Genomic DNA, 14307 nt, shown 5'->3' on the forward strand with positions numbered 1-14307 from the left:
AACTGCTGCAACAGAGAACCTTTTGCCTTCTTAGGGTAGCATAAATGTGCTAAAGACTCAGTTTCTTGGAGTTGGAACATTCAACCACGATATTCTAGGACACGATGATAAACCTGTTATTTCAAGACTATGTTCTAATATTCAATAATGGCAATTGCCTGCAAAATGGAATTGATAACAACCAAAAAATTTGTTGGTATTGAGCCCAACCTTGGAACTCCTTCACAGTGAAGTTGGAAGTGATCTATTGGGTCTCATGAGGAAGGATAAGATATTTGGTGGTGGTTGCTGTGGTGGTGGACTTGATTGGCACAGCTATACAATATCCTAAATAGGTATCAATTTATTTCATAGGTAAGGGCAAAAGTTCCCTGAGATGAAGAAAGAGAGAGGTGATATAATCAGTTTGTTAGAGGCAGATTGAGAACCATATATGAGCATGCCGTACTGGTCTTTCAGAGGTGGTCATGCCAATTGGCACAGGAAGCATTATTGGCTAGAAGTAGTTCCCTCTTCTTTAGGGAGGGAGATAATGTGGTCCTGTACCCACCACAACATGGCATCAAGGCCTCCATGTCAAGGTTCTTGTAAGGACATTGTCCTGTTCATTCAGTTCATCAAAAGGTATATGTGGAGACATCAGCAAAATTCCTCCATCAGTCACCTTTGATTGTCCAATCCTGATGTTTTGAGACTCTAGTTTATTTTGCCATGACCACTACCCAGGCATCAGTGTAGATAAAGATCTTATTTATCGTGTCCCTCATGATTCACATGTGAATCCATTGGGAGAGCTTGTCAGGACCTCCATTCTCCATGGTATTCCCCACTACTAGATTAATGGTTATTGAAAATTAGTTGTGTATGCCTTGTTCATTAATAGTGGTCAAAGCCATCAGTAAACCAGGTCAAACAGTATCCCTCAGGAACCATTTCAGGGCCTAGACGGAAGGCCTCAGTCTGGCAAAGACACATGATTTGCACATGAAGGACCAAAACTGAGAGATTCAAAAGAATGTGATCTTGAATTTGCCATTTCCATTTAACAATAGAGACCTGTTGTTCTCTAAGCATCTTACTAAGGGCCATTTTGCATCACCCAATTCATAAAAGGTGTATGGTCTTATGTTATCTGTTTGGTAGCAACTAGAGCCCAGAAACAAGTGGGCAACTTACTTTTTTCCAAAAATGGAATAGGAATGGCTGCTTCTAGGACCTTGCAGGTCTCCCATGGAGAGCAGAGTTAGGCATGATGTTCATGGAGCTAAAACCAAGCACTGCACCTTGGAAAAGTTGGAAGATTCTGATCCCTCTGTATAAGGAATGCTTTAGGAGTAATTTTTTTACTCTGCCCTCCAGCTCTCCAGTCAGAGAGGAGAGGCAAAGGAGAGAACAAAGGAGCTGGTAATTATCCAAGCTGAAGCAATCCTTATGATAATGAGATTATCCTGGAGGAAAGCATGATGGCATGGAATTCAAAACCAAGCAGAGCAGCTGATAAGGAAGTTTCCTTTCCCTTAGTTGTCTGCCCTCTAAATCCCCCTTGGAAATTAAGTTGACCTGTTGTGAAACCCCTGGCATTGTAGTAGCCTGAATGCCACTGTTTAGCAGCCCCTTATATACAGATAGGGTAGGGAATTTGGGTAATGCCTTGAGCTTGGGTTTCAGGAGTCACACCTAAAGAATTTTTTCAATGCCCTCTGGCCACCTGGCAGGAAGCACATTTTGTGTTTCCTCCTGTCATCTTCAGCGTCTATCTGCACTAGAAGGGGAAGGGAATTATCATAGAAGGGAATAGCATATATGATGTGCCAAGCACTGTACTAAGTACTTTTACAAATACTAGAGCCTTAGAGGTGCTATTGTTATCCCCATTTTACAGTTGAAACTGAGACAAATAGAAGTTAAATAACGTTCTTAGGGTCACACAGATAGTAAGTGCCTAGGACTAAATTTGTACTCAAGTCTTCCTGGCTCTAGGCCCAGTGTTCTATCTACTGTACCAACTGACAACTGAATTTGCTCAGATGGCCACCGTTGTCCCTGTCTTCCATGGTAGTTTCACTGATTGAGCTGCACTATGTGACAGGGAGGCACATAACTAATGCCTAATACCATTTGGGCAGGCTTTGCTGAGAAAAGGGGCTCTAATTTGCCTCAAACGTAGGCTGGTCATAGACTATGGCAGGCTATTGGGAGCTGCTAGGTTTAGTCTGTCAAACCCATCTCCTTAAGGAATCTGACCCACTTTCCCTTCATTTTTTCAGTAAAACTTTCAACCCTAGCCTCTTGGTTTCTGCTTATGGCCTTGCCTAATCCACACAGTCTCTTTTATTTGTCCTGTTACTAGCTTCACCAGCTGCCCCTCAGTTTTCATTGCATGGTCTTCAAAAACCAAGAGCTCTGTCTCTAGTTGCTGTGTGAACTGGGGGCTTTACTTTTAAACTTTCCTTTGTTGTCAGTCTAGCTTCTGCAAGATAGAAGGAGAAACCACACACACACACACACACACACACACACACACACACACACACCACACACACACTACACAACAACCAGCAAAAGCTGAATCTGGTAGTTTATTTACTCTCCTTCAGCACTCAGTGAGATACTTGAGCTACATCCATGTGGGACTTCTCTCTCTTCTCTTTGTTCCATTGAGACTTTCCACAATTTCTTTTTTTCTTTTTCTCTATTAGGATTAATATATTTCTACACCATATCATCTGTGTGTGTAGCTATAAGTGTGGAGGTGGGGTATTCAACCTTCCTTTGTCCAGTTCAGAAGAAAGTGAGATTTCTGTGATGTCCATTTCACCCTCCCCCATCCTTTCCTCCATATTGGAATAGTCTTCATGTTATACACTCCTTTTATGTAAAATTTGAGTACCTTTCTTTCCTGAGTAACTCTGAGAGCTTTCCTTCTTGCTTTCCTCCTCAGTATATTTCTGTATTGTAACTAATTTTTTTCTTCTCAGACCATGAAACAGAACAGAACCATCTCCATTCCCTCTGCCTGTCTCATTTTAACTTTATGACCCTTGAAGATATTAGGGTTCTGAAAGAATGCTTGTTTTTCTACACCTATTAAAATATTTTAAAAATCATTATCATAGAGTTTGTTCCAATTGATCCAATGTACTTATCTTCCTATATTTCTCTTTGCTCCTATATTTGTATGTAAAAGATTCTGCTCAGTTCTAGACTTTTAATTTTGAATTCCTGAAAGTTCTCTTTTTCATTAAAGGCCCATTCTTTTGCAGGACAGCTTTTATATTTTTATATTTAAGGCTTCATACTCCTTTATAGCTACCAAGTCTTGTGTGATCCTGGCTGTGACTGCTTGGTATTTGAACTCTTCTTTTCTGACTACTAGTAATATTTTTCTTTGAACTGGAAATTCTTGGTCCTTTTCATATTAGAGTTTCTTTTAAGAGGTAAACATTTATTTCAGTCATGTCCAACTCTTCATAACCCCACTTGGGGTTTTCTTGGTAAAGATACTGGAATGGTTTGCTGTTTCCTTCTCCAATTCATCTTATAGATGGGCAAATTGAGGCAAATGGGATTAAATGAATGTGTAATATAAAATAAAATAAATATAAAAGTAATGAGATAAAAATAAATAAATAAGCGTCCAAGCCCTGACCCTCTATCCACTGTTCCGCCTCGCTGCCTCCATTTTCACTTTGCTCTTTAGTTTGAATATATATAAGCAATTTTCATTTATGATTCCTTAAAATATGGCATCTAAGCATTTTTAAAAACATTCTTTTTGTTCTTAATTTCCAGGTAGCTCAGTTCTATAAGATTATCTGGCCTTGACTTGTTTTCTAGGTTAGTTGTTTATATAATATATGACTTATATTTTCTTCAGCTTTTTGGATTTTGGTTTACTATTTCTTGTTGTCTCATTTAAGTCCTTGTTTTCTGCTTGGCCTATTCTAAGTCTCTTTTGACTTGGCCTGACTCAGACTATCTTGTTAGTTTAGGCCCAGTATTGGAACAAAATGTGACACTCTTATGTCTTTTACCAGTTAAGAAAAAAAAAGGTTTTTCTAGTCATCACATAAAAGAATACTCAACAAGGATGCAACATTTACTTCAGCTATATGTTTCACCTCCATCCCCTACCCCTGGCTGCTATCTGTAAATGTTTAATGATATTTAATGAATGAGACACAGAGTTGTAATTTCTGTGGTCTTGGGATGTCTGTCAAATCTGAAAGGCCCCAAATTCTTATGGCTGTGCTTCCTTAACATCATTGGATGAACAGGAAGTTCTATCAGCATCCAGGTCTTAGTCTCCTGCATGAATTAAATTTGAAGATATTTTCAATACCTTTTAAAGAGAAACTAGTCAAAACTCAATGGACAAGAAATGATAAAAAGTAAGCCCAATCTCCATGGTGGGAGAGTCTGGTGCACAGTATTGCTTCTACAGCAGGTACTATCTTTTTGAACTTAATAATGTATATACAGCTGATCCAACTATCTTGTAGAGCAATCTGGAATTATGCCCAAAGATTTATTAAGCTGCCTTTACCCTTTGACGCCCAGCAATACCATTACTTGTTCTGTTTCCAAAGATGATTAGGGAAAAAGGAAAAAGAATGTACGTGTTCTAAAATGTTTATAGCAGCTCTCTTTGTGGTGGCAAAGAACTGGAAGTTGCAAGGATGTCCATCAGTTGGGGAATGGCTGAACAAGTTGTGGTATATGATTGTGATGGAATACTACTCTGCTATAAGAAATGATGAACTCATTGATTTTATAAAAACATGGAAAGACTTACATGAAATAATGAAGAGCAATATGAGCAGAACCAGACTCTGGCAATGCATGCATCAACCTCATCATCTATGTGGACATCCCTGTAAAGTGTAGTATCAAGGTAAGTGAACTTATCTGCAGCATTCAAAATTTCTCCATTTGCTGTAACTGATGGCTCAACACATTGATGGTGTGGTGCTGGATGGTGGACTCTAGTGTTAATTGTTAGGCCAAAATTAGCATAAACAGAAGAGAATCAATCCATATTTTGTTGCATCTCAGCTTAAGAGGCTGCATCTGGGAACAAAAGTCACACATCAGCTCTCCTTCCATTTTGGTCTTGGCTTATAGCCTTTTCAAGACAAATAGTTTATCATCAGTATAGGAGCTGACCTTGATACCATTTTCGTACTTGTCAAAGACATCTGGTAACATCACTGGAGACTCATTATCAATGTGCCAAATTTTGGTTGATAGTACAATGCGGTAGCTAGGTGATGCAGTGGATAGAGTGATGAGCCTAGAGTTAGGAAGGCTCATCTTGACTTCAAATCCGGCTTCAGACACTAACTAGCTGTGTGACCCTGGGCAAGTCACTTAACCCTGTTTGCCTCAGTTCCTTCATCTGTAAAATGATCTGGAGAAGGAAATGGCAAACCACTCCAGTGTCTTTGCCAAGAAAGCTTCAAATGGGGTCATGAAGAGTCAGACATGACTGAAATGACTGAAAAACAACCAAAGATAGTAGGATAATAAATTGTACCTTTTAAAAAATTCACTTGGTACATAGTAAATTTCATTGCAGCCCCTCATTTTTATTGTATATGTATCTTTGTGTGTGACTCTGGGCAAGTCGTGTAACCTTGTTTGCCTCAGTTTCCTCATCTGTAAAATGAGCTGGAGAAGGCAATAGCAAACCACTCCAATATTTTTGCCAAGTAAACCACAAATGGTGTCATGAAGAGTTGTATACAACTGAAACAGCTGAACAACATCTTTGTTTTTTAGGTCTATAAACAACAGATTGTGGTGTTGTGTTTTCTTATCCATTCTGTTGTGCTCTTTATTTTATTGGATTGTTAATTTCATTACCTTGTAAAGTTATGTCAGACTCCTCATGCCAAGACCACCCTTCTATTTTTACTGGTCTCTTTTTAGTATTAGGAGACACCCTATTTTCCAGAGCTAAGGCCCAGCAAGCAAGGCCTTAAGGCCCTGAGTGTGGCATAACAACAGTCATTTGCACTCACCCTCTGGATGAGCTCAGCCACAGCAAAATCCCAGAATTATTTTACACCAGCAAGAAGTAGTCTCTGAGCTCAGATAAGCACCTGTAGTACTTGTGTTCTGGTCATGATGCCCTGCTATGAATCAAACTTATCTCATTGTTGCTGTTACCCCTTATTGTCAGGGCTACAACTCATTGTGTAGCCCTTAGTATAAGTGTTGAGATTTACCCACACTAAAGTGGGTCTTCTACTAGAGGGGGGCCTTGCACATGTGTCTCGTTTCCCTCCTCCAGTGGAATAAAGAAAGCTTTTTTGTTTTAACCACTGTTAGCTCTTTGGTTTTATTTTATTTTTAGAGTTACCTGTGGTTTTGACAACCAGTGTGAGCTCTCTTGCTCTCTCTCTTTTTTTTTGGTTTGTTTGTTTTTGTTTTTGTTTTTAAAAAGTTAACATAAGTTACAGAGCTGCTTTGGTCTTTAGTCATTTGTTATTGGTTATTTGACAATAGCTTTGATTTCTTCATCTGAAAACAGCCTGTTCATATCCTTTGACCATTTGTCAATTGAGGAATGGCTCTTATTTCTATAAATTTTACACAATTTTCTATATATTTGAGAAATGAGGTCTTTATAAACTTCCTTTAAAATTTTTTCCCAATAAATATTTCTATGTATTTCCCTCCATCTTATTTGCCCCCTCCTTATCCTACTGTCTTTGCCCCAGCAAACCAGGAGCAGGCCTTGAGAGCCACTGAATCAGCAATGGCAACAGCTGCTTCTGGAGCTCTCAGCCCATGGATGGGAAGGGGTGTTGAACAACTGGTCAGAAGGAGGTTACAGGGGTCTCTTTACTAGCACTGAGGCAGGACTCTATTGCTTTGCCTATACTCAGATCCAGGTTGTAGTCCTAGGTGGCAGTCACAGAGTGAGGAGGTGCACTAGCATACTAGAGCTTGTGGCTATGGTGAAGGGGGGGCCCTCCTCACAGTTCTAGGGCAGAAAGGAATATTTGTGGGTATAAACAGACCACAGCACAGTCCAGGAGAGTAGGAAACACCATTGTACCACTTTGGAAGAACTGAAAACTTATAGGTCTCTAGAAGTATCTCTGAAAACAGGTACACAAAACCCCTGAAACTTGGGACAGTAAACCCTTCACCCTGGAAGCAGAGCCCTACTTTAACGAAGAATTAAAAGTCAAATAATAGGCTGGAAAAATGAGTGAACAACAGAAAAAATTCTGACCACAGGAAGTTACTGTGGTGACAAGGAAAATCAAAATACACATTCAGAAAGTGATAAAGTCAAAGGTCCTGCATCCAAAGACTCCAAGAAGAATTTGAATTGGTCTCAGGCCATGGAAGGGCTCAAAAAGGACTTTGAAAATTAAGTAAGAGAGGTAGAGGAAAAATTGGGAAGAGAAATAAGAGTAATGCAAGAAAATCGTGAAAAATGAGTCAACAGCTTGGTATAGGAGACAAAAAAAAATTGAAGAAAATAATACTTTAAAAAACAGACTAGACCGAACAGTAAAAGAGGTCCAAAAAGCCAATGAGAAGAATACCTTAAAAAAGCAGAATTGGCAAAATGGAAAAAGAGGCACAAAAATTCACTGAAGAAAAAAAATCCTTAAAAAGTAGAATTGGCCAAATGGAAAAGGAGGTACAAAAGCTCCATGAAGAAAATAATTCCTTAAAAATTAGAATTGAGTAAATGGAAGCTAATGACTTTATGAGAAATCAAGAAGTAATAAAACTAAGCCAAAAGAATGAGGGGAAAAAAAAGAAGACAATATGAAATATCTCATTGGAAAAACAACTAACCTGTAAAATAGATTCAGAGAGATAATTTAAAAATTTTCAGACTACTTGAAAGCTGTGATAAAAAAAAGAGCCTAAGCATCATCTTTCAAGAAATTATCAAGGAAAACTGCCCTGATATTTTAGAATCAAAGGGTAAAATAGAAATGGAAAGAATTCACCAATCACCTTCTGAAAGAGATCCCAAAATGAAAACTCCCAGGAATATTATAGCCAAATTCCAGGGCTCACAGGTCAAGGAGAAAATATTGTAATAGTCAGAAAGAAACAATTCAAGTATTATGGAGCCACAGTCAAGATAACACAAGATTCAGCAGCTTCTGCATTAAAGGATTGGAGGGCTTGGAATATGATATTCTGAAGGGCAACACAAAAGCCTGGATCACAGCCAAGAATCACCTACCAAGCAAAACTAGGTATAATCCTTCAGGGTGCAAAATGGATCTTCAATGAAATAGAGGACTTTCAAGCATTCTTGATGAAAATTTCATTTTCAAATACAAGTCTCATGAGAAGCACAAAAAGGTAAACAGAAAATGGAAATCATAAGAGACTTAATAAGAGACTATTTACATTCCTACATGGGAAGATGATATTTGTAACTCATAAGACCTTTCTCATTGTGAGGGTAGTTAGAAGGAATATATACATACACACACACACACACACACACACACACACACACACAGGGTATATATACCCTCAGAGGTCCAAGTTGAATATGAAGGGATGATATCCAAAAAAATAAAATTAGGGGGTGAGAAAGAGAAATGTACTGGGCGAAAAGAAAAGGGAGAGGTAGAATGGGGTAAATTATCTCACATAAAAGAGTCAATAAAAAACTTACAGTGGAGGGGAAGAGGGGGGAATTGAGGGGGGGAGTAAGTGAACCTTACTTTCCTCAGAATTGACTCAAAGAGTGAATAACATAACATACTTGGTTGGGTATAGAATTCTGTCTTATCCTACAAGAAAGTAGGAGGGAAAGGAGATAAAAGAAGGGGGAGTGTGATAAAAGGCAGGGCAGATTGAGCAAGAGGGAAGTCAGAAGTAAAACACTTTTGAAGAGGCACAGAGTGAAAGGAGAGAGAATAGAATAAATGGAGGGGGAATAGGATGGAGGGAAATGAAGTGAACAATAGTAAGTGTGAAAAAAATTTGAAGCAAGATTCTCTGATAAAAGTCTTATTTCTCAAACATATAGAGAATGGAACCAAATTTATAAAAATAAGCACCATTCCCCAATTGATAAATGATCAAAAGATATGAACAGTCTTCAGATGTAGTAATCAAAGCTATCTATAACCATATTAAAAAAAATCTTCTCTAACTCACTATTGATTGGAGAAATGCAAATTGAAACAATTCTGAGGTACTACCTCATGCTTATTAGAGCAACTAATAGGACAGAAAAGGAAAATGACAAACATTGGAGGGGATGTGGGAAAAATGAGACATTAATGCACTGTTGGTGAGTTGTGAGCTGATTCAACCATTCTGTAGAGCAATTTAGAACTTTGCCCAAAGGGTTATAAAACCATGCATAACCTTTGACCTAGCAATTCCACTACTAAGTATGTATCCCAAAAGAGAAAATAGACAAAAAGGAAAAGGACCTACATGTACAAAAATATTTAAAGCAGCTCTTTTCTGGTGGCAAAGAATTGGAAATTGAGGGGATTCCCATCATTTGAGGAATGGCTGAACAAATTGTGATATGTGATTATGATGGAATACTATTGTGCTATAAGAAATGATGAGCAGGATGCTCTCAGAAAAGCCTGGAAAGATTTATATGAGCTCATGCAAAGTGAAATGTACTGTGTACAAAGTAACAGCTGAGAATGATTTAGCTATTCTCAGCAATACAATGATCTGAGACAATTCTGAAGGACTTATGATGAAAAATGCTATCCATCCCCAGAGAAAGAACTGATGGTGTCTGAATACAAATTAAAGCATACTTTTTAAACTTTATTTTTCTTGAGATTTTTATTGTGGGGGGGTTGGTCTATGTTTTATTTTAGAACATGACTATTATGGAAATGTTTTGCATGATTACACATGTATCTGTATCCTATGTAACCCATATTGAATTGCTTACTTTCTCAGTAAGGGGGAGGGAGAGGAGGAAGGAAGAGAATTTGGAATTCAAAATTTTAAAAACAATTGTTAAAAATTGTTTTTCATTTAACTAGGGAAAACAAAATACTGAATAAAAATAAATAAATTTAATCTGAAAAAAATTTTTGTGCTTTGTTATTATCATCAATTCCCTTTGTATTCTGAAATTTTGTTCTCTGATTCGTAATTTATATCCTTATTTATTCCTGCTTTGTGTTTTTTTGTGTTCTTCATGGAGTTAAAGCTTTTGAAGTACCAGGTTCAGTTCTCTTTTCTAACCAATTTCTGTTGTTGTTGTTTGGCCTTTCTTCTCAAAGGGCCAATGATATCATTAGCGTGATATTTTGACTTGTGCACGAATTTGATTTGAATGAAACAGAACTATGCAAAGTTGTCAGCCTTGCTGTCTCTTCTAGAGTCATTGGAGTGCAGTGGCAAGCCAAAGGTCAAGACAATTGGTGATGGTCCCTAACCAATTTCTATTATATTTACAGATCTTGCCTCATTGTCTCTTTGTAGTTCCTCACTCTTGGAACTATCAGTTAATGAAGTAAGTAATTTGGATAGAAGGAATGCCACAGGGTAGAAATTATTGTATCCTAAATTGTGCCATTCAGTTCAACTCCTTCTTCTACTCATGATCATCCTCCTTTACACCATGCCATTGCCTCTCTAGGTGTATGTCTCCCCCACCCAGAGGGTGGCAGCTTCCTCTAGGAACTACCATTTCTCTTTCCTGGGGCAAGATGTTGTCTGCAAAGTCAAAACACTCAGAGATTTAACCTTCCCCTCCCCTTCTTGCACCAATTCCCCCCAGATTAAAGCTATCTTCAGATCCCCATTGCTCTTCATAGGCATCCTATTCTGCCATGGGAATTATATTTACTGGTACCTCTGTTGTGTTGAGACAACACTTCACTACCACCAGCCCCTCATTGTTATTTCCTCAGATTCAATCCCTTCCTTCTTTTGCTTTTCCCATTCTTCTGAAGCCTTTGTTTTTAGAGGACCTAGAGTCAAGAAGATTTGAGTTCAAATTTGGCTTCAGACACGTACTAGTTGTTTGATCCTTAACCTCTTTTTGCCTCTATTTCCTTATCTGTAAAATGAGGACTAATAGCACTTATCTTTCTACTTCTTGTTGTAAGGATAAAATGAAGTATTATTCATGAAAAGCACCTTGCAAGACTTAATATTGCATGTATGTGTGTATGCTATATAAGCCCTATATATTAGAGCCAATGATTATTGTGCTGTTTACTCTTTAACTTGATAAGTGTCCATCACCTTTTTTCTCTTTCCTCTAGTACTACTTTCCCCATTTATATACTGTAACATTCCACAATTTTGTCCCATAGAAAAATCATTGATTCACTTATAGAAGAGTCATGGGATTTAGTCCATGCTGTTTAAGTATTGTTTCATGTCTCCAGTTTCTTTAAATTGGCTTATATCTTTATCCTCTTGTCTGTTTATTTAAAAATCTTTTGATGTTCTCTTTGTTTTTTATGCCATAGGTCAACCTTTCTCTTTCTTTTAAAAAATAACCTCTAAAAATGGGACATTTATTTTAATACTTATTCTTTCCTTGGCAGTTGTGCTTATTTGCTTTTCTTATGTTTCCATAGTTTAGGATATTTGCAAATCACACACTTTGCTCTCATTTTCTCCCAGAAAGTTAGGGTATAAATTATCTATTTTTTAATGTCTTTTTGTTGATGTTGATAATTAGGTTCCGGTTTGTAGCAGGCTATGCCATTTGGAGTTACAGCTTGACTTCCTTTGCTTTTCAAGATATACTCTTCCATTTTCTTTCTTTCTTTCTTTCTTTCTTTTTTGGCTAGGCAATGGGTTTAAGTGACTTGCCCAGGGTCACACAGCTAGTAAGTGTTGTGTGTCTGAGGCCAGATTTGAACTCAAGTCCTCCTGAATCCAGGGCCGGTGCTCTATCCACTGCGCCATCTAGCTGCCCCTCCATTTTCTTATAAGCTTTCTAGTGGGTGCAGAGTACTTTTATGTTATTTGAGTTTTCTTTCTTTTATAGTTGAAGATCTTTCTCTTGGTCTCTGTGGTTGTCATTTGGCATTGGAACTATTAAGTTTAACCACTCTATATCTTGACTTTGAAGCATAATTTTCTTTTTTCTGTAGGTGATCCATGTATTTCTTCAGTTGGTGTTTGTTTTCTGTATTTTGAAGTTCTGGGCAGTTGGTTTTTTCCTGTATCTGTTATGATATTCAGGTATTTTAATTTGTCATGTTCTTCAGTGCAACCTATGATTAGTAAGCTATTTGTAAGCATCCTGTCTTCAAAGTCAAGGGGTTTGGCTTGTATAGAAATAATGTGTTTGTTTAATATGGTTACTTTTCACTTCTCTTCTGCTAGATTTTCCTTCATTTCACTATTTGTATATTCCAAGTCCATTATTCTATCTTCATTTCTTTGAACAAACTCTGATTTTGTTTTTACTATGCTACTTCAATTTTTAAAATTTTTGCTTTAAGGGCTCTAAATTCTGAGTTATGTTAATTTGTAATTACTTCTTATGGGTTTTATTTCTGTTTTAATCCATTCTTAAAATTCTTGTTGTTTCATGTTTAGTTCAGATTGCCTATTTTTCTGTGTTTAATTGGTTTACTTTTCTTTGTCTCGTAATATTTGTTGAGAGCTATGCAGTTTCTTTGAGAGTTTAGTACTCATCTTTCCTTTTGATTTTAGAATTCTCTCTATTGATTTAATCTGCTTGCTCTCTGGATTTTTATTAAAACTTTTTCCTCTTGTCTTTGGCATTTCAGATTTTTTAAAAAAAATATTTCACCATTACTCACTTTCTGACTCTTTCTTCCTTTCTTAATAGATATTTCACTGGAGCTATACTACAAAGCTGCTTTAGCCTCCTCCTATTTTGGTGAATTTTGGCTTCACTGGCCTTTTTCCCTGCCATTAGCCTCTGTGATAGTGGAACTGGCCCCATCTGGGTTTCATTTGCCTTTCCTTTAGGCCTAGGACTTCTGTTATACTGGTTTCCTGCCCTGGTTTCTCCCTTAGCTTTTTTCTTAAACTGAATTAGCATCTGCTACATTTTTCAGATGTAGATGTGGGTGAGGAACATGTTGTAAATAGGACTTCTTCAAAATTGAAGTAGGGGGAGAGGGTGGGCTAAGCTAGGCTTCATAAGAAAAAGGCAGCACATATCACCTCCTCTCCTCCTCAGGTGCTTGGGCAGAATCAGGTTGCAGGGTTAGGGACAGGCAGTGAGTGAGTTTTGCTTGCCTATGAAATCTCTGTAGCAAGAGGAGATCCCAATATTGGGGCTCCAGGTGCAAGCCTACAAGTTTATTTGTGATCCCTGATGGGGAAGTTTGAGAGAGGGCAGTGAGTGAGCATTCTAAGGATTAGCATTTTCCAACATTAATTCTTAAGGATTTTACCTGGTTGTGCTTCACTTTTTGTCCTGTGTATTCAACTGCAACTACTCCCCATCTGGTGCAGAGTTCTTCTTTCAGGATTTTTTATGTTCTTTTTTTGAGAATTAGTGAGGACTGAGTAAAGTATCTAGTCCATCATATTGTTTGTCATGTGACTTGGAAGTTTGTTCATTTAATTTTGCTATTAGATGTCATTGTCTTTGATATTTGACAAAAAAAAATTTTTTTGATCCTGGGCATTGTGGTGAGTTCTTGTGATCTTTGGTGCCAGGGAGGCAGCAGCTGGTGTATTACTTGAGCTTGAGAATTCTGAGCTGCAGGGGCAGCTAGGTGGTGCAGTGGATGGAGCACCGGCCCTGGATTCAGGAGGACCTGAGTTCAAATCCGGCCTCAGACATATAACACTTACTAGCTAGTAAGTCACTTTGCCTAGCCAAAAAAAAAAAAAAGAATCCCAACTTCCATGAGGGGCAGCTAGGTGGCAAAGTGGATAGAGCACCAGCCTTGAAGTCAGGAGGACCTGAGTTCAAATCTGGCCTCAGACCAAACACTTGACACTTACTAGCTGTGTGATCCTGGGCAAGTCACTTAACCCCAGTTGCCTAAAAGCAAAAAAAAAAAAAAAAGAGCCCGAGAATTCTGAGCTGCAGAGAGGTAAACTAATCAGGTGTCTGCACTTAAGCAAAGAGCCAATATAATGAGCTTTTGGGAATAGGAGCCATCAGGATGCCTAAAAAGAGGCAAACCACTCCAGGTCAGAAATGGAACAAGTCAAAACTTCCACACTGATCAGTATTGGGATAGAGCCTGAGAGTGTCCAGTGTACTTCTGTCCTAGGTGAGATAGGGAGACCCTGTCTCAAAAAAACAAACAAACAACAATTCTTATTCCTGAATGAAAATTCAGTCATAAGATATAGATTCTTGAATCCTAC

At 38.0% G+C, this 14307-nt stretch overlaps 1 protein-coding gene across 4 annotated transcripts in view; it reads left to right on the plus strand.

The window, feature by feature from the left end:
* Positions 1–14307, plus strand: part of TXNDC16 (thioredoxin domain containing 16) — a 174413-nt gene that overhangs the window by 123587 nt on the left and 36519 nt on the right. The window lies entirely within an intron of this gene.

This window comes from Phascolarctos cinereus, unplaced genomic scaffold (assembly GCF_003287225.1).
Source record: "Phascolarctos cinereus isolate Bilbo 61053 unplaced genomic scaffold, phaCin_HiC Scaffold_3;HRSCAF=262, whole genome shotgun sequence".
Taxonomy (NCBI): Eukaryota; Metazoa; Chordata; class Mammalia; order Diprotodontia; family Phascolarctidae; genus Phascolarctos; species Phascolarctos cinereus.